This window comes from Lepisosteus oculatus, chromosome 29 (assembly GCF_040954835.1).
Source record: "Lepisosteus oculatus isolate fLepOcu1 chromosome 29, fLepOcu1.hap2, whole genome shotgun sequence".
In the NCBI taxonomy this organism is placed as follows: Eukaryota; Metazoa; Chordata; class Actinopteri; order Semionotiformes; family Lepisosteidae; genus Lepisosteus; species Lepisosteus oculatus.
Window position 1 is genome coordinate 4,143,433 of NC_090724.1, and position 20,292 is coordinate 4,163,724.

A 20,292-nucleotide genomic window follows, 5' to 3' on the forward strand; every position below is an offset into this window, starting at 1 on the left:
TCACAGAAAACAGGGCAAAAAACTTTGACAGAGTTTTAGGAATCACTTAGACTTTCCGACAAACGATACAGTCCGTAACTCCACAGTAAAGACTAACATCTAAAAGTGACCAAACATTTTTTGCACTCTTTAAAGAAAAATTTCAGTTTGTCTTATGAACCCCCCCCCCCAGTGCTGCCTTCCCAGAAGGAACCAAGTGAACACGAGTTGCAGGCAGCCCTCCCCCCTCCTGTCCCACCCAGCACCGAGGTTTCAAAACACAATCACAAACGCAAACAAACAAAAACATACACTTAGATTTTGCAGTGAATAATTCTAAAAAAAAACAAAGCAAGAGCTTCGAATCAGGAGATGCAGACGTTTGCCAACCAGCAATGCAGCTGCGAACGTCTTGAATGAGAATTCCAGCCAAAGCAATTGTTTGAAACGGGCGTGGCCTGACAAATAAGACACCAGCCCATTATGCGAGAGGAACCAATGGAATCGTGGAAATGGCAGTGATCAAGGTCTTGGTGGTGGGATACTGAGCAAAAAAAAGAGTCCATCCATCCATCCACTTCATGTAATAAAGGGGAGACAGAACCCAGCAGGAAAGGGGCTCAGGGAGAGGACACCAGTCCATCGTATGACACACACACTTGCACCAGGGCTGATTTGCCCAGAAGTCAATTAACCAATCGGCATGTTTTTGGACTGGGGGACGAGACCCATGCAAACACAGTCAGAACCACCAAACTCCATGCACCCCAGGAATGGAACCCAGGGCCCTAGTGCTGCGTGAGGCAGCATTGCTAACCACTGTGCTGTACCGCAAGGCCTGGATTTCTCCAGGAGCACAATCCATGGGTGTTGGAATTCACCGTGCTTTGTAACTTTCATTACCAACTCCCCCCCCCACACACACAGTTCGCACAGAATTGCCACCTCCACAGGAGTTGTAGAAGTTAGGTTCCGGCCTCCCGACAACATCTTTTGACCTGTATCAACGAAGGCAGGTGACGTGGACAAGAGTGGGGATGATATGAGCAAGGGCCCAGTGATGGGATGCTTTTTGGTATCTTGACAGAAGTAAAAAGGGGGCTATTCTAGCTGAGGGATGGTAAAAAGGAAAGAAAAGACCTGAGGGTCTTCTATAATCAGCTATAGGCAATAAGACTGCTAAACAGCCAAGCTGAAGTCACCTTCAGCAACCACCCTAACGGTCTTCATTAAAGTGTCAGATTACATGGACATACAGTTTTCCCTTGTATTTGGCACACTGCAGATTGCACTGTTTGGACATTATGTAGTGCATACACCCTGGATCTGTAGCAGTGTTCGATTTATATTGAGTTTTTTTATTCCATTTTTATTGCACTATTATGTAACTTTATTCTGTAACTTTTAAATGTTCTGCTTTCCATTTTTATGTCCCCCTGGTGAGCTCGCAGAAAAGACATTTCATTGTCAGCAACTACTGCTGCACGCTGTGTTGCTGTGCATTTGAGAAATAAACCTCGACTGATTGAGCGATCGTGCTGGGGGGGGGGAGGCGAGATCTCGAATCGAATCGGGGAAGGAACAAGGTGTGCTGTATTGGACCATGGACTGCACCGGGAGCGAGCGAGAGAGAGAGAGGGGCTGGAAGGGTTAATCCTCTTGGACCGCAGCAGAGAGGGAGGGGGAGTGCTGGAAGATTGCAAGGTCTGAGCAAACAAAAGAAAGAGATAAAAAAAGAGCTGAGGGTCTAATTCCAGAGAGATAAAGACACAAATGCACACCCACAGTTGGTTCTGGGGCCACAGGGAGGGGAAAAAAAAAAAAAAGAGACCATTTCAGTGATGACTAGCTACCACTCCCCTAAACCATCTAAATACAGGACTCCGAACTTCTCCTCTCCAGTCCCTTTCACAGGAACCGCACAGAGAGCTTCCACCTGCTTGCTCCACATATGAACCAAGTTCCTCTTTTTGCAAAAATGCTCAAAGTACCTGGTTGCCCTCAACCCCCTTCCCCGTGTCCAACCCTCATGAAAGAACAATTGGTGAGCCGACAGAGCCGGTGTGGATAATGACAGACTTTACTGTACCCAGCACCTTTAAAAGCACTGAACACAAAGCTTGATAAGCAGTCAAAAGGCAGCGGAAACAAAAACACCAAAGGGGATAATTCATTTAGCTTCCATTTGTATTCATGGGCTCATTTTGTACCCATTTTGTTATGCAAGTAAGCTTACATTGTTCAATTTCCATGAGAAAGAGCTGTACCAGGAAGGGGTGGAGACGTAAATTGTGACTTTCCACATGAAAAACCCTGTTAGAGCTTTAATGATGTCCTAAAGGAGAGCTGTACTTTTGCAACTAGCAGGGAATTGGTTAAACGCCACAATTTTAGAGACTGAAGACAGCAGCTCGCGCACCAGATGTAACTGAACCCAAGGTAAAGATTTCTAAATTATTTGAACGACTTCTACATCCTTTAATCTACTTGCTTGTTATGCAATGATCCTTTTGTAACAACGCATCCCTGATAATTCCCCAACTCATTCCGAACAACAATCAGTCATGCGGTTTTCATTTGGTTGGATTTCTCTTTTTGTTAAACTAGGGGATCTAGTTTCTGCACCACATGCGAGATCCCTCCCCCACATCAGCTGATATTGTAAAAGTCCTCATGGGGTGGGGGGGGGTTGAATTTATGACCTGCAGGCCCCTGATTTGGTATCAGGCTTGGTGGTCCAGAGTTTGCAGGCAGATGCCAACCATGGAGGCAGGATACAGTGGGAAGGACACGGCGGGGGTTCTGGTTACAACTCCCCATCGGTGCTGGCACCAAACCTTGAGAAACAGGCATAGCCAAGTGCCAACCGACAAAGAGGCCTAAGCACAGCCATGCAAGAACGAATCGGAGTCAGCTATGGATCAGAAAAACTATGGATGCCGTTTCGGGCACCATATTTCTCCGAGGCAGAAGAGCCGGACTCTTTAAGCCACTGAGGCTACAGTTTTCGTCCTCTCTCTTCTTCAGCAAATGACAGAGGTCACTAAGGGTATCGCTTTGGGCACTACACCAGTTTCAGAAAGGAAAAGGCAAACAAAAAACAACAGATGAACAGAAGAAGCGACAAAAATGCCACACAAAGTCGTACACCGCACAACGAAACGGAAATGCTGTAATTAGGACACTGACGAGCCTCCTTTTATCTTACAGTCTTGAACAACAGGCTATACCTTGCCACCCTCTCTGTTTGCTAGTAAAGCGAATTTGCAGACTTCTCCCTTTGCAATGCCCTGCCCTTGGTCATTTCATTATTAACCTCTGCAGCCCCCTGTCCTCACTGAAGGCCCAGTAAGGGACAGAAGGAGAGTAATTCAGAATTCAGGTCAGTGTGATCAATGCAGGCTTTTCTTGAAATGAGAAAACACCATTAGCAGATGTTACGAAAAAGTGCTCATCAAAATACAGCTGCCACTGATCCCATATGTCAACAGGATTGGGATGCTGGGAAAAAAAAAACACCTCATCTAGGGTTGAACCACGATATTGATTCTCTCTCCAGAGATAGTACTGGCAACTGAACTACAGCTCAAACCAGACACTGGGCCAATGGGCAGATATGAATCTCTTAGACAGTCACATGGAACATGCAAGTGGTTCTGGAGTTTACAATTTGCATTTAAGAGAGAATTTATGAATATACTTCAAAAGGGATTTGCATTGCTGTGTCCCCATTGCTGGTTTCCCAATGCAGTGATGATGGTTAACTGAGCATTATCTGTGATGTGCTGATTAGGCTAGATCTGATGATCATTTACAGCGCAGGAGGGCCGATCCTATGGATTTTAGAGGTACCGTTCAAGGAGCACCCAATAAGGCTATGGAAAACAGCGGCTATGACATCTTACCTACCGATTTCAATTACATCATTATGGTCCGAGACCAAATAACAACCAGAACAAAGGAAGCACTCAAGTCCCCTCGCGTACTGGCCACAGTACCGGCTGCAGCCAAGCGCATCAGTCAGCATGGTGAGATCCTACAAGCACAAATCGGCTTTGCTAAATGATGTAAACCACAAACTCGAGTATAGCTGCCAAACGCAGCACTCACATTGTTTTCATTTCCCTTATCATCATCAATCATCCATTACAGAGCGTGGACTGAGTCATCTCAACTTTGATTAGAAATCCAAGGGGAGTAATAGCTACAGTGCTCAGGCACGTTCAACAAATTACACTGACTCATTAAATACGCTGGATCTGCCATGACCTTTCATCTAATTTTGGACTGGCTGTAATGTCTCTCACATGCGTTGTGCACAACTCTGTGCAGAATTGCTTCTGGTTAGATTACGTCACTGCTCTGTGCCGCCCTGCCTAATCTACACCAATGGCCCGCTCTTGTAGATATAAAAGATAGGCGTTAGTTTAATGGCAGCACACACAACTCAGCATGAAAAACAATTAAGAAAGGACAACACAATGTTTGGATGTATTGTTTAAAAGCACAGAATAAAAAATCAAGGGAAGTTCTGGCCAAATAATCAAGTGCATTCATTAGAGATCACCTTGAAGACTGTGTGAATTGTTGGACGGCAGACTACAAGATATTGAAGTAGTTCAGGAGGCTAGCTGCGTCAGCACATGTAGGCTGCAAAGGAACAATAGGTTTATTCCATGCTGAAAAGAGAAGAAAGAAAACATGTTTCGGCCATGGAGCCTTCTTCAGGTGTGGAAGCAGTACAAAAGAACAATCTTTATTCCCGGACTGAGGGGATGGTCATGCTTAAACTAGGAACACAAATGGTTTAGCCTGGAACACAAACGTTAAAGTGGGGGTTTGATTCAGGCATTGAAAATCCTGAAAGACAACGACCAAACCAACTAGGAGAACTTGTTCAGCAGCAACACAAGGACCTGGAGACAAGTGGAAATGATAAGATCACCTTTTTTTGGCCCGATACAATTTCTTGTATTAGGAATTTGTATTTTCGCATACCCCAATTTGCTCTCCATGAGACACACGGACAGGGAGAGAAGCTGGGGGTCAGAGCGCAGGGTCAGACATTTATATGGAACCCCTGGAGCAGTTGGGGTTAAGGGCCTTGCTCAGGGGCCCAACGAAGAAGGATTCCTATCTCACAACCATCGTGAAACACTCAAATTTGTTTTACAAGTCTGTGTTTCAGGCGGCACTGTGGGGCAGTGGTTAGCATTGCTGACTTGTAACCACTGGGGCTGTGGGTTAAATTCTGGAACTGGTGAGCTATCTGCGGATAGTGTAGTGTTTTCATGACTCCAGTTTTCTCCCAGTCCAAAACCATACTGGTAAGCTAAGTGGCTTCTGGGAAAACTGTTCCTGGCGTAAGTGCGTCTGTATTTATGCGTGCCCTGCAATGGACTGGTGTTCCATCCAGGGTGCATCCAGCCTGGCCCTCCATGCTTGCTGGGATAGCCTCCAGCTTCCCTGCCACCCGAAATTTGATGAAGTGGTGAGAAAATGGATGGATGTCTGGGCTGGAAAGAATGCATACCCTATAAAAGGCACAAAGCAGCGACTAAAGTCACAAAAACGGGTGATATCCCTTAAAAAAAAAATGTCCTGCATGCTGCTAGATTTAACTACAGTATGACACATTCACAACCTTCCCACTGTGCAAGATGAATCAACAAACAGGAGCACAATACTGGGGTTACATATTGCCTCCACTAACACTCTCCAGGATCTGAAGCAGAATGGGTTTAAATCTGATTAGCCTGGCTGCTATAACTGGCTTCTTGGCAACCTGGGTTAATCTTAATCAAGTGATCTCCTTATTGGCGGTTTAATGGAATGCTGGTCTTTTATTCAGATGTCTCTTTTGTTTTTCCCTTCTCCGGGGGAACACGCCTCAGGCCGGGTGGAGACGCAGATGGTAAACAGTGTCGGGTTACTACAGCCCGGATCAGCGGGCTCTTGGCAAGCGCCTTGCCTGTCTTTGTCCGAGGCCCAGAGCCCAGACCCCCGCTTTCGAAGGGGAACCGGCCCTATTCAGGCCCAGGCTGCTCCCAGAGATGGGACAGATCCTGACCTCTTCGTGCTTCTACAGGCGCCAGCTCACGAGAAGCTAGCGAGGAGATGACTTCAACTCAAATAACCACCGGACAAGCAAAGAATCGGATTTCAGTTTCAATCTGACACACAATTAAGATCATACAAAAACGCACACTAGAACGTGTGTGTGGGGGGGAGCTGTACAAATGGAACCAAAACAAAGATAGCAGTCAAAACCAAATAAGTTAATAACCAGAATTGTAGGTTTTACACACACACGCACACACCCTTCACCAACAGAGGCACAGTAAGGGCTGATCAGTTCCTGTTTTACAGAGACAGAGAGCAGGGGCTACTGCCTGCCTCCTACTCCTCAGGATAAAAAACCAGGCCTGACAGCCTGGAAACAGCTCTTCTAAGACCCTGCTTAACTACAACCAATGATTTCTTGGGACTGAAAGAAAATGAAGATGGATGGAAAGTTTTTGTCCTGGAAATGCATCATCTTGTTCTACAATATCATTCTGGCAGAATAGCGCTTCAGATGAGCTCAGGGTCTGTGGTGTCATTTCCATGCCAGGTTTACTTTCAGAGATGTTGACAAAGATGTAGTGAACTTCCATTTGCTGTTGCCTGTTATTTCTAAACAGGTCAAAACAATTCAGGAATGTTACAGACTCTTAGGCCATGAGGAGGACAAAATGATTGTGCTTTACCACAATGTACAACAGCCGTTTTGCATAATTAAAAATGAGAAGCACACATACTCCAAAAGCAAACCTTCAGTTGCAGCATTTAAAGATGCAAATAGATTTTTTTTCCATTGCTCTTGAAGGTCTCTAGAGCAAAAACATAGCAGAAGTCAGTTTTGTTCAGCTCCCATCAAGACACTGCAGTGATGCTGATCAGCAAACCAAAATTCCTCTGTTCCGAAAGGGCAATTTCCCAAATAATGTTGCTGTAGTGGTTGCTAGAAACATGGCTTGCAGGAAGCACCAGCAGGGTGAAGTCCCTACAAATGACAGTGCTTAATTACCCTTTCACTTTTGACAATTAGAGCCGAGGCATCCAGGAAATAAACATGTTTTATGGCTCCCTGTTGGGTGCCTTTGTTGCAGAATTTAGTAATCACGCTGGCTGTTGGTATTGTCTTGGTCTTTAGCCAATATCTTCAAAATCGAAGTGCTCTTTAGAAACGGGATTAACTCCGGATGTTAAACTAAACGCATCTTGTAAATCCTGCATCAAAAACTCTATCAACCCTGACGCAAAAGAACTTGAGCAATTTCAGTCCTCAAAAAGCAGAAATTCACAACATTCGACCATTTTTCGTATGGAGCCATCAGATGGTATGCAATGCCGGCGTCGCACTACAAGGCTTTTCCTAGGATTTTCAGCCGTAGTCTTCATTTCCATAATCGTAAGAAAATCACAGCGAGTTGTAGAGAGTCGCAGCGCGTGGCCGTTACCGTCAGTTGTGTAGTACGACACCCCCCAGCGACTCAGTCAAAGCGCTCTCAATTGCCCCTACGACTCTCCGCAACTCGCTACGATAAAACCCAAACTGCTAGGGGAGGGCAGTGAGCCAGATGTGTACTTGTGAGATAATGTGCCATTTGTATTACGCGTTAAAGCGCAATACTCATTTGTTTACAATATTTGTTTTAAAGGTGTTTCATCTTTTTAACTGTGCTTTATTTGTGTAAAGTTGTTCTATATTTATAAAGAAGAATTACATTTTTGAAGGTGTTTATTTGTGGAAAACAATGCCCGCGTTACATTTTTCAAGACCGTTACATGCTCCATGTTGTTTGTTTACTTCTGTGCGGCTCTCCTCTTCTTGCTCCACACGGATTGGCTGCCAAAACCTGGCGGTACTTCAGCGGCGCAATACAACATTGCGAACCACGATGAAAAGTCGTGAGGGAATCGGTGTAGTCACCCACTGCGATTCCTAGTCGTGTAATTTGCCACCCTCCAGAACAGAAAAGGCGGTGAAATTCAACTGCCGTCGTTAAATGTGACATGCTCTCTGACTAGACGTCGTGTCGAGTCCTGTAGTGCGACGCTGGCTTAATGGTAGTGTAAGACGGGCATGGCGAGATGCGTGTATACGTCTTGTTTCATGTCTAAGGCTGCTGTTTGTTTTAAATGGGTATTTATTTTATGTGGTGTTATTTGTTTCTGTAGTTTTTATGTAGTTTGTGTGGCAATTCCAAAGACAGGTCTACCCTTTTGGATGGATGATAAAGTTATACATCTGAACTGTAGGCCCAGACTCTGGCGTGGACTGGAACACACAGCCATTGTCCTTTGGAAGCTTCTGTAAACAAAAGTGGAAGAGCAGGGACCTCACATCGTGGTTGCCCACACCTTGCCCATTGTGTAGCGAGAGACAAAAGGCACACCAAGCTCCTCTGAGGCAGACCACGATGACAACACGACAGCAGAAGCCGCCCCCAACGCAGGTACCTAAAAACATTTGTTTTTACTGTTCAAGTAACTCCACCACCACCACTCTTGGGGCGAGGATTTGCAGTGCGCCAGCGAAGCAAAAGGGAATGAACACCGAAGACAAGGGAGTTCAGAGGCTGCTGGGGCAGGTCCAAGCAGAGAAGGTGCCTGCCCAGGTCTAGCCTTGGTGCAGGAAGAGCGCGCGCGCAATGCTGGCGGCAACGCCACCTACCGGCGCCCGGCGCCCATGCCGTTGTGCCGGCGAAAACGGGAAACGACAGCAGTTCGGCGCCGCTGTACGTGGGAAACGCATCACAGCCTTCAGAGGGAATCCCTCTCAAGCAGCAGGTCTTCCCCAATGAACAAATCATGGCTTCTGGCACAAGTGCACAAACAGTCCGCCTGCCAAACCAGAGTCTGACATGTGGGTTTTGGCAAAAGAGCAGCTGATAACCAGCCAAGCCACTAGGTTTTCCTGCATCTGGGAAACACGGGGAGCACAGAAGAAAAGCAGACTATTCTGAGGCTTGCCCATTTATAGTTGTTTAGCGGAAAAAGTGATAGACGGAACTGGGTCAAACTTTCATCCAGCGAGATAAAAAGAGCCCATTGAGAGAAACCACACTGGCTACATTCATGAGTTTTAACAGGAATATTGTCCTTGCTCTTAAGAGGGGCAGCATGACCTTACCACACTTAAAGCACAAACATTATTCCCTCACCCTAAGTCAAAGGTGCAAAGCAACCTCATTTGTAGCAGGCTCTCCCAATTAAATTTACCATAGGGGGGGAGAGAGTCAATTTGAAGAGCACGTGTGGAAATATGGACAAAATATAGGTCTTGAGACATTCAACATCCTTGCAGAAAATGGCATATTCCAATTTTCTCTTGAATATAGATAAAGATGAATTCCTCACTCTATAAAAGATGAGAAATTTGTTAGAATTTTGAATTTCAATTCCCTAGCTGACCTGAAATGTATTAAAAGTGAATCTCACTGGATAGAAAACCCATACACAAAGCACTTTCGGAAACTTAAGGAAGAAAGGTGAGGAATAATTAATTCACCCAGAATTAAGGGGGGGAAAAATTCTAAGAAATTAGGTGAAATTATCAGCCTGCTTTCCCCTTAAAATATTTTAGGATCCTTTCAAGCTACAGCAAATGTGCAACACAGATTGTACTTCAATGTAAAAGAAAATTATTTGTCATAGCGTAGAATTCTGCTTATAAAAGTCCACATCCCTAGTATGCAGTTCCTGGTTGGTTAAAGCCACAGGACCAGTGCTTGCACAACTTCTTTCTAAAAAACATTTTAGTTTTTGTTTCTGCTGGAGGGGAGGGGTTTCACAACCAGGCGACGACTCATGACAAGGACAAACGGACAATGGAGTCTCTGGCTTTGTTTCATAACTTCTTTGAGAAACAATGTTGGAAATCTGTTTTGCAATCATATTTCAGCTGGATGTTCTGGGCGAATTTGCTTATGTAAACCTCTGGAAAGGAAATGCAAAACAATTTTGCCTGGTTGCTTTCCCAAACTGAGTCTATTGTGTTCTCATTTCATACTGGGGTGGAAAAAAAACAAGGGGCTTGTTTGGGGAGAAAAAGTCCTAGACACCGCAGTTCAATAGATCCATAATGATCTTTGAAATTGTAAGCAGCTTTAATGACAGTGATAGATGATTTCAGATAGTATATGCATGACAAAGTACAAAAATTGAGAATACCAGCTTGGACAAAGTTCAATATCTTCAATCAGGTGTTTCTGTAAAAAAAAAAGGAGAATCTCGACACCAGATCAATCTACTGGTGAGCAGAGCCTCATAGTATGATAAGTCTTCATGCAGTTTGCTACTGAACATTCTTGTTTTACTGATGCTTACATAAAGAAAACAGTTTTCATTTCTTTTTAACCAAAACTATTTTGAAAGATTTAGGTAGGTGGCAATGTTATGCAAATACTGTAGCTCTTCCCCATCTGTAGGCTGAGAGACCATATCTGACACTGCGGGTTTGAATTCCTTCAAAAGACGGCGACGGCACCGGTTTCTGGTCCCAACACTGGCAGCTAAAACGCAACTCCACACCTTTTTTTGAACAGGTGTTGAACACGCCCGACATTTCCTGTAGTGTCAAGTTCAACAGGCTCTTACCCCAGAAACCTGTGCTGATCACTGGTACTCCATGAGCCGTCAAATACTTTCTATTGAAATGGTAGGCATCGCAGTTAAGAGTGCAACCAATGCCATTTTAGAGACAATGCTTTTTGCTGGTACACTCCTGCAATTATTCCCTTCATGTTAAAAGGTCCTAAAATCCTATTTTCCAGAAAAACAGAAAATCCGACTCTTGCTGTCTGTCGTCTCTGTCCTTTCCCAATACAAAGTCCTCTCCATACTCCACTGCCTACAGTGATACTGACTGGAGCCAGAGACGTACTACCCAACATATAAGCCACAGTTCCATCAAAGAGAGAAGTTTGTATTTACAAATAATCCAACACCAATCTCAAGACTGAGAAAAAAAACAAATAACACTGAATCTTATATCTGCCGGGGAACATGATACTTTACATTGGTAAAGACATTTAAAGCTTCGTTCGAATGGTGAAGCATGATGTGAGGCTCATAGGTGGATCAAAGGTGGAGCAAACCAAGTTCTAGGATTCGGACTTCATGAGCTTGAATCTGGGCTGGTCACTAGCTGACTGTGATCGAGAGTGTCCAAGCAGTGGTACACTTATGCTGGAATGGAGCCAGTTCATTTTTGGTTTCCAATCATTCTCCCCTGCCACTATTCAGGGGGGGGGGGGGGGGTTGGGATCAACCCCATTATCCTGTGGAAATTCCACTCTGGGTTTGACTAATCTGGCCTTCCTTAAGTTAGAATCAAAATATCCAAAGTTTTTCACTTCTATCCTCTGATCTACTCTATAGTGGGGCTGAAAGTGTGCCTGCAAGGCAGGCAGTGATCCAACACTCCAGTAACGCGCTGTGGACCAGGCAGGTTGGGCGTCCGTATCAGTACTTTCCCATACTCATACAGGAGGTGCTGCTGTGAGCCAAGATTTAGGGTCGGTTTCAAATTGGGAGGTCACAAAATTAATCAAAAAAAGGTCCATGAGTGAAAACTGAAGTGGAGACTGAATGGACACACACTGGCACGTCACAGAAAACTGCTGGACCACTATTTTAGCTCAACTCCACTGCAAGTGAAAGCAGCACACAATTGGTTAGTATTCAGTCCACTGCCAGGCCTCCTTTAAAAAGGCATGTTATCCATTATGAGCAAGACACAGCTCCCGAAGAACTTAACTTGATCTCCTGCCATCCGTTTCCAATCCTGAGCGCTCTTATCGCCAAACTCCCCCTGCTTCCCTCCTAGAGCCCTCCTATCGGGCTTGTAAGAGTCTGAGAACATCTTGACTTTATTTGAGGCTGTGATGCAACTTAAATGGAGAAGCTGCTAGAGGGGAGAGAATAAAGACGTGAATGCTATTTCATTGACAAAAAATGACACGCAAATGTTAGATTGTGAAGGGGTCAGGAACTGCACACCGATTTCACCCCTTTCGCGATCATTTCAGCACGGATTCTGTTCTTCTACTCTACACACATTAACAATCAAAGCCAGGATATGAAAAATATACTGTACTTCTCCTGTCTGGGTTCCCATCGAGCGCATTAAAAGCCTGTGCCACATCAAAAAGCTATTCTATTGTCAATCTTCTGGAGACGGACCTCAAAACGTACCAGAACGATGCATGGAATGGCATAAAGATTGAAGTCATACAATTAAAAAACAAAATCAGTTTTCATTAAATCGCTATGAAAATGAGGTCCCAGGACACATTTCTGCAAGAATCAGTCTGAAGTTTGTTGAATTCGAATGTGCGAAGTGAAATTCCGTGAGTAATCCAAGACCTATAACTTCCCGCTATCCCTCCGGTCAGAGCACAAAGGTCAGAGTCATAAAGTAACTACAGAAGAGAAATATGAAAGAGAGAGAGACAGACCGGAGTCAGCAATTTTCTACACAAGTTTTGAAGTTGTGGGTGACCCAGACCCATGTAGATGATGAACCCTTTAACACAATGCCACTCCTTAAGAAGCAGGCACCCCATTTAACCCTTGATGGTTTGCGATAGAACTCGAAAGGCCCAGCAGTAGGAAGTCTATGAACACCGATTCTGGGGTTCTGACCTGGTGGGACTGCAAAGTCAGGTCAAATGATATAACATTTTTTATGCATCTTATAAAGTAATACATGCACACTTTACACAAGACATTTTGACAGCCCAGACAAAATACTCCTCACGCGTGCAAAGAAACCTTCCTGTAAATATTGTACAGCAATGTTAACATTTGAGTTCTACTCCTATCAAAAGGATTCGATATTCTATGATTATGAGCACTTTTTCCTTTTCTTAGACAAAAAAAAATGTAAACGCATGAAGGGTTAAACGGATTTAGGCGTTTTCACATCTTAAACTTTGCAAAATCAAAATCTTTTAAGTTATCCAACATAACCACAGCGACAGTTAAACTAGTTGAACAAGGAGACCTCATCATAAAAAAAATAGCCATTGTCTTCCATTTATGTCTCGGTTTCGTTTATCCTCAAGACGACCCAATTAAGTCGCAAACAATGTATATCAGGGTGTAAAGTTACAAATCTTTAATAACGCTGCCTAAACATTTCCTATTAAAATCTAACTAATGTTTTTCTGCAAGGCACAAAGAGCCAAAGAAAATTCACATGGGGAAAAAAAAGGTTAAATATTACATTTCTTGTAGTATGTTTATTTCCTGTTGTTTCGTTTTTTTATTCAAAAGTATAACAACTGACAAGGAAACCTTAGGAATTCCTGAAAGAGGAGGCTTGGAATGTACCGTTTGTACCCTAAAGTTAATGACATCATAACGCGTTGCGATACTAGACAGAGTCACAACAGCCCCATCCACTTGATCGACGAGCTTAACTAGAATTGTTGCTCCCCGAAACCTCCAGCCTTCATAGTCAGTCTGCTCAGTTTAACAGATAAGGACTAGGACCTGGCACAGCTCGAGACCGTAAAATTAAAACCCAAATGTTCATCTCTCCCAAAAGACGGAAGATTTTTACATTTGAATTTAAAAGAAAACTTAGAATTAAACACAGCATGTGATTAACAAACGCCCAGTTTAAACTTCAACAAGGCTGCATTCAGACAAACTGTACTCAAACATTACACTACAAACGCCAACATGGCTCTTACTGAACCCAGGACGACCCACAAACCTGCCAGTTTCTCGTAGATTTGGGCTTTACCATCCATACGATTTAAGTAAAGAAATAACACTCTGGACAATACAGATGCTGCAAGCAACATTCGTTTCCTGGCGAGTCATATCAACAAGTGCTAAGTAAGAGGAAACTGTCCATACCAGCACAATAGATTGTTGTGGCACCAAAATGCTTTGTCTTACTATCTTGGTTAGTTACCGATTGGTTCCTCCACCCCATTCACTGCCTGGGATTTCATGTCAACAGATTTTTTGGTGAACAATGTTTTTTTGACTGCCGATTTCTACAGCCAGCATAACACCGTCACAGAGGCAACATACCAAAAGACATAACAGGTGTGCATAACATTTTTTGCAGGCTGTGAAACGTTTGTGGGTTAGGGGTGGGGTTATTCTGAAAATGTATGTGCCTGTTATGGTTTTTGGAAGAACGCTCACAATGGGCTATCATCATATTAGGTAGTCTCTAAGAAGGTATTAAGCAGGCTACATAATGGTGTGTTTCAATAAAACACTGCAATCATCTTGTCAGAGGGATAAACTGAGCAGCAAAAAGAAGGAGAACACGCACACAACCTGATGCACAAACATGACCCGCAAACTGCTCCTTTAAAATCTGGATGGGATCCAGATCACTTTCAGAGCTGCAATCTACCTCTGATAATCCCTGCTTTTCTCCAATGCGGATTAAAGCACATTATTCCCCCAAGTGTGCTTGGACCACACATTATAAAACAACTGTCTCAAGCCAGCTGATCTGCAGTCATCCAGTGTCGTACTGGCATCTGCTTTCTGCCAATCATCCCTTCACTACGCTACTACAGAGATCACCCTGAAGTTTTCAGTTTTAAAAAGTACCTTCCTCTCATTTGCTCTGCAATGATCACTGAAAGTAAATCGATGACTATGAAAGAGAAAGACCTAGTTCATTCCGAAACCTAATCGGAACTTTGCTGCACAAATTATTTATTCTGAAATTATTCGGTTCTAAAGTAACACTGATAAAAGGCTTAAAAGCAAGGATCTGATGCAAGAAGGAAGAAACCAAAATATAACTGACTCACCTGGCACGAAGAGAAATATTGTTGGCCCTCAGGCAAACTTTCACTCCCGGTGGCTGAATTAAAACAACAATGCAGTGCTAATGAGTTTCAAACACTGAAGGCTCTATAATTATACCTTTTAACTCTTCCTGCAAACCGAAAGTCAAATCAAAGAAATAAGACCGTTTACAATAAAAAGAGCCCCTTCAGTCCATCTAATTCATTTGGTAATTAGTAGCTAACAGATCCAAGGATCTTATCTGGCAATTTTGGGAATGAAGCCAAGGTGTCAGCTTCAACAACAAAGCTGGGTAGCTTGATTCCTACTCCCACAGCACTTAGTGTAAAGAAGTGCCTCCCTCAGTCAATTTTAAATGCACGTCCATGTACTGAAGTGTATGTGGAACCTGCGACAGCCATCCAATGAATTCATGAGAACTTATTCATGTGCTTCCCCCCCACCAATGACTTTTCTAAAAGCCAACTCATTGCCCAGAATTGAGGTGACCTATGGAAGGGAAGGGACATTCACAGATCCCGTGAAGCCCAGTCTTGAAGGACCCGTCGATGAACTGCAATGGAAGCAAACAGCTTCTGAGTCGGCCAAAGCACCGCCACTAGTTTCTCCATCATCCCCCTCAAAGTGGTGGAATCCGAGGTCACACACACAGGATGGACCCCCCAGCCAGCCTGACCCCCAACAAATCTCGGCACTGCTCGAGCCTTCTTTGCACCTTCCATGACAAAACTTTCAGAGCCCGGGATTGACCCAGAGGTCTCCAGGACATAGGATTCACGATTCACATTTCGGACAGAGGATTTAGACATTGTACTTTTCGGAGGTTTGATCAATAAGTTTATTAACCATGAACCTACACGCAGTATCTTTTCTAAATACATTATTGTTAAGGTGGGTTGATGTCACAACAAATCTAGAACAAGCAGAGAAGAGAACAGATTCAGGTGCATCTTTCCAATGAAAAGGCTAGGAATGCATCCTCTTATCCTATCAAAAGGTGAGGATATATTCCCACATAGCCGGAATATTTTGTAGTTTAAGCACGCTCGGAAAATACTCCGGCAAAAGTGGAGAAAAATTCCCAGGAAGCAACGTCATCACGTTTCTGTGGTCCCATTATTAACTCCAGCAATTCAAGTCAAAGAAGCGGAACAACTAAAAAATTGGTTTAATATAATATGAAGATAAAAAAATAAAAGAACTAATGAGTTGTGACAACAGATCATGAATGAATTTAATCATTACCTGGAATATTTTTTTCTTTCCTAACTAAGATTACTGATTCCTCAAATGACAAGCAGGATGTAGTCCAATACTGGTGCCAGCCTCTTCTGCTATATGTGGAATTTGTTTCAGATTTAATATAGATAGCATTCTATACTCATATAAAACTCCAAGAGGGTTTTTATTATTTTTTGTGAGTGGTTTGCTTTATGTAATTTTTCAAAATGCACACATCAAGAAACCTACCTAAAAATAATTTGCATTTTATAACTTTTGGATGTTTGTGGTATGGCGGTTTACAATACCTGGTGATATTTTTACACATGACATCCAACATCCATGGAGAAAAAGTTAAACACATTCTACTGGATGTTTTATAAGCACTTTTATATCCACCAGGGCTCTAGTTTGGAATGAATGCAAATTCCTGCCTTCGCTGTGATTGCTCGCATGCAAATAAACATTCTACGACATCAGAGCTAAAAAATATTATCGTTTTCCTGATCGAAGCACCTAAAGCAGATTCAGCCATTCAACAGAATAAGGCAAAAGGAATGCTTTTTATGTTTGTTTTCACTGGAACAACTATTTTTCTGCCAAACACAAAGATTAGTGACTTCACTTATCAGTTCGTAAAATCATATTTTTTCCCCCAGAAACATTTAAGTAAACGCAGAGTCCTGCAGAAGAGGAAGCTTTGTCTCAATTCATACAACAATAAAACAGGATCCTGTTTCTAATAAACCACACAGACCTTGCTTTCTAAAAACCTTCGTAAAACTGTAGAAAACAAATTCTACAACTACAACATACAAACAGGTACAACTATGCAAATCTTGCCTTGAAAAACATGGCTACAATCATGCAAAATTGGAATTGGGATAAAGCCTCTCAGACAAAGACGTGGGAGAGGGTGGGGACACTAACAACAGGTTTTTTGTGTTTGGAGAAAATGGAGTAGTAACACTGAAAAGATTACTTTTCGAATGACTGGATAAATGCTTGTACAGGCTTGTTCCGAAACAAAACAATGAAAAATAAGTCCCTTCATATATTATATTGTTTAGTAAAATGTTCTTATTCAGGATGCTTATAACTTCATGTATTTTTATAGTGGTTTAACAGCTTAACATATGATCAAGAAGGTTCATCACAGATTGTACAGCACATAAGACTTGTGCTTTAATTCCAGTGGGCCTTGCGCATTGGTGAGCCCACTGAGAATAATTGAAACACAGAATGACTGAAATAGTAGCAGGTGCCATTTGTAAACCCTTGATGCCATTTTGCATATGCAAATCTGTGTTCTCCCCCACCCCACTATCGCTGTTTCAGTGTCCTCCATTACAAACTGTATGGCCAAGATGGGGGCTGCCTGCTGAAAACTGTCACAGTTGCAGAAAACTTTAAAACCGCCCAAGAAAGCAGCAGCAGACGGTGGAAGTTGTGCCGAGGGCGATCCCGAAATGACTGGGGCACCCTCATCAAGAGAGCTTCTATATGATGATCACAAAGTAAATATGCATACAAAACAAAGGTAAATGTGCAAGAACTAATCGCCCACATAACTGCCCATCTGTTTTATAACAGATTCTTCCAGTTCAGGGAAAGCCAGAGCCTGTCCTGGCAAGCAATTGGCACAAGGCAGGGTACACCGGCACAGGGCAGACACAGACAGACACACACACACCAGTGCTCCCAGAAGCCAACTAACCTTCCAGTAGGTCTCTGGACTGCGGGAGGAACTAAGGGATGACACTTATGCAAGCGCAGAAAAAACATACAAACTCCATGCAGACAGTGTCCTAAGGCCCCAGCGTTGCAAGGCAGCAATGCTAAACTCTGCGCCGCTTTATTTCAAAACTCTCCATCTGTAAAATAGATAGATGTGCCGTTTTGAGAGTATTGATTTCAACCACCTTGCCAGAACAGGCCTTGCAGGAATACCCTGTGTTTCTGGGGACTCTCTGAATAGTTCTGGAACTTCCCAGAACTCTAAGTGAGATCGGCTGGCTGAGATCCCTTAACGTGAAACCCAGCACTGAAAGAATCTCCATAGTGTAAGTTTTAAACTACTACTATGGCAGCCACAACATTTTGTTAAAGCACTTTGAACACACACCTTTTTAAACAAATGATCTTCCATAAACGTGCTGCATGTGGCTCACTTACCAACTCAAAAATTCCTTTTAACAGATCACAGGGAACATCACCGAAATCGCATGCCCATCTTGGGGTTGGGGGTTAGCAGAGTTATGTTTATATAGAAGACGACACTATTTATGGACTTTAAAAAAACTCTTGTAGAATAAATTCGAACCTACAGTTTACGCTGTAAAAAGGAGAGGGTTCGGGGGGGAGACATTTTTGCTACAAAGGCCTTGACAACCTTGTTGATCGGGAGCGTTTGTTGTCGAAATCGTTTAATCGTTTCGCCGTCACGAAACTAGAGCGGTTTTGGAATTCGGGGTAGAAGTACAAACGAAAAAACACACATTTCCGGAAATCAGTAACCGTCAACAGAAGGAATGTTGTTCCCCCACCTTCTTTGCAAATAGTCCGATCCCCACATTAATCTCACCGCAGCCCATTTACACCCGTACAACTAAATGGCGTAAAAGGAACGACATCTTACAGCGCACATATATTTCACTTTTGATGTATATACCGGACTTTCCACCCCATCTTCTAGTGAGCACAAAAAAAAAGAAAAAAAAACATACTACTGTTATAAAGTGTACTCCAAGTACTTTTATTTTGCCCTGTAAAAAGGGAAGTAACGAAATTGCTTATGTCCTAATTATTAAAATGTCTTCTAGACACGTCTGCTAGCCTGAACTTCATGTTCCTTTCAATTTACAGTACACTTCTCATATATATATATAGTCCAGAATACCCCCCCAAACATGTGATAAACTGTCCCGGATACAGGAAACGAATTATTTACGTTTTATAATGGACTTATAAAACTAAATACTTAAGTATGTGGAAATAAATGAGTATACAAACTACTATAAAGCATAGATCCCAATTATTTTGTTGTCATGTTGTTAGCTCAGTGCGTGCCATATTAACTTTAAGGTTAGTACTCATTGCTAAGAAGTATTTGCAAATATCAACGGCCAATAACGTCTCAGGTAAATAAATAGGCCTGAGATGCACCAGACTACAGACAGCACCTGACAGCAAGAACTACTTGTTTGCCAACTGCAGACGTGTTGCGTGCTGACAGACGAGTCTTTTGACGACTGATCCAACGAAAGGGGGGGCTCGGAAATTGGGGTCTTCCATCTGCCAGCTCAAGACGTGTGGCGACAGGTCACCACAAGTTAAAAAAAAGCAATGAAGGACACACCGTGGCGAGAATGAATTATTTTCCTTTTTTTTTTTACAGGAGCGCTGTGGGTAAAAAAAAAAAATCACAAATGAAAATGTAGATTTACTCCTCTTAAAAAAATCCAATTGTGCTGACAGCTGTTGTATTCGTCCTCTGCCTATCGACTACGTATAGAAAATCAATACCCCGTCGATAAATGCAATCGATTACAGCTCTTTGATCTTAGATCTTTGAGCGAGATTCATCTGCACATGTGTTTGCTGTAGATTTCGTTTTGCCAATATCTCCCCATCCCCCAGGCTCAAATGTTTCTCTAAACGTAAATGGCTCCAAAACATCCTTTTAGAATTAGCATGTTTTACGCAGTTAGAGATCTTGGGTCCTGGATAATTTCTGCTCGGTGTCTTCGGCCCTAGACACAGAGTCATTCTATACTCCACAGCGATCGATATCACTTTAATTCACCACCGAGAGCTTGGCTCATGGTTTGCCTACCTTAACTTTAAACTTCCTCGTTAAGAAAATAGCCGTGCCCACCCGACAACAAAAACATTTACTTTTTCCACGCTAAATTTACAAACATCTGTAAACGTTTGGCACGTTCCGTGCGTTGTTTTTACTAGTAGTCAAGCAAATTTCGATACTGTCAATGAAAAATGTGGATTAAACACCCTCGCAGATCAAGAGCACCGACACAGAAATGAAAGGCTACTTTAACCTTTCCCCTTTTCGTGCAGTGGAAGAAACCTTGCAAACAAGACGCCCTCCATTTTTACCGTAATATGGACCCATCTCAGTTAAAAGATGTGCTTATTTTGCTCTCACGATTTTGTTACAATAATTATTGTTTAAATGTAGACGTGCTTGAACAACTCCGAGAATATGTTTCATTTCACACAAGCAGTCATTAATTC

The 20,292-nt window shown here is 42.9% G+C and overlaps 1 protein-coding gene across 5 annotated transcripts in view; it reads right to left on the reverse strand.

Annotated features, from left to right (window-relative positions):
• arid3a (AT-rich interactive domain 3A) overlaps positions 1-20,292 on the reverse strand; it is a 62,720-nt gene that overhangs the window by 38,752 nt on the left and 3,676 nt on the right. The gene's annotated exons all lie outside the window — the stretch shown is intronic.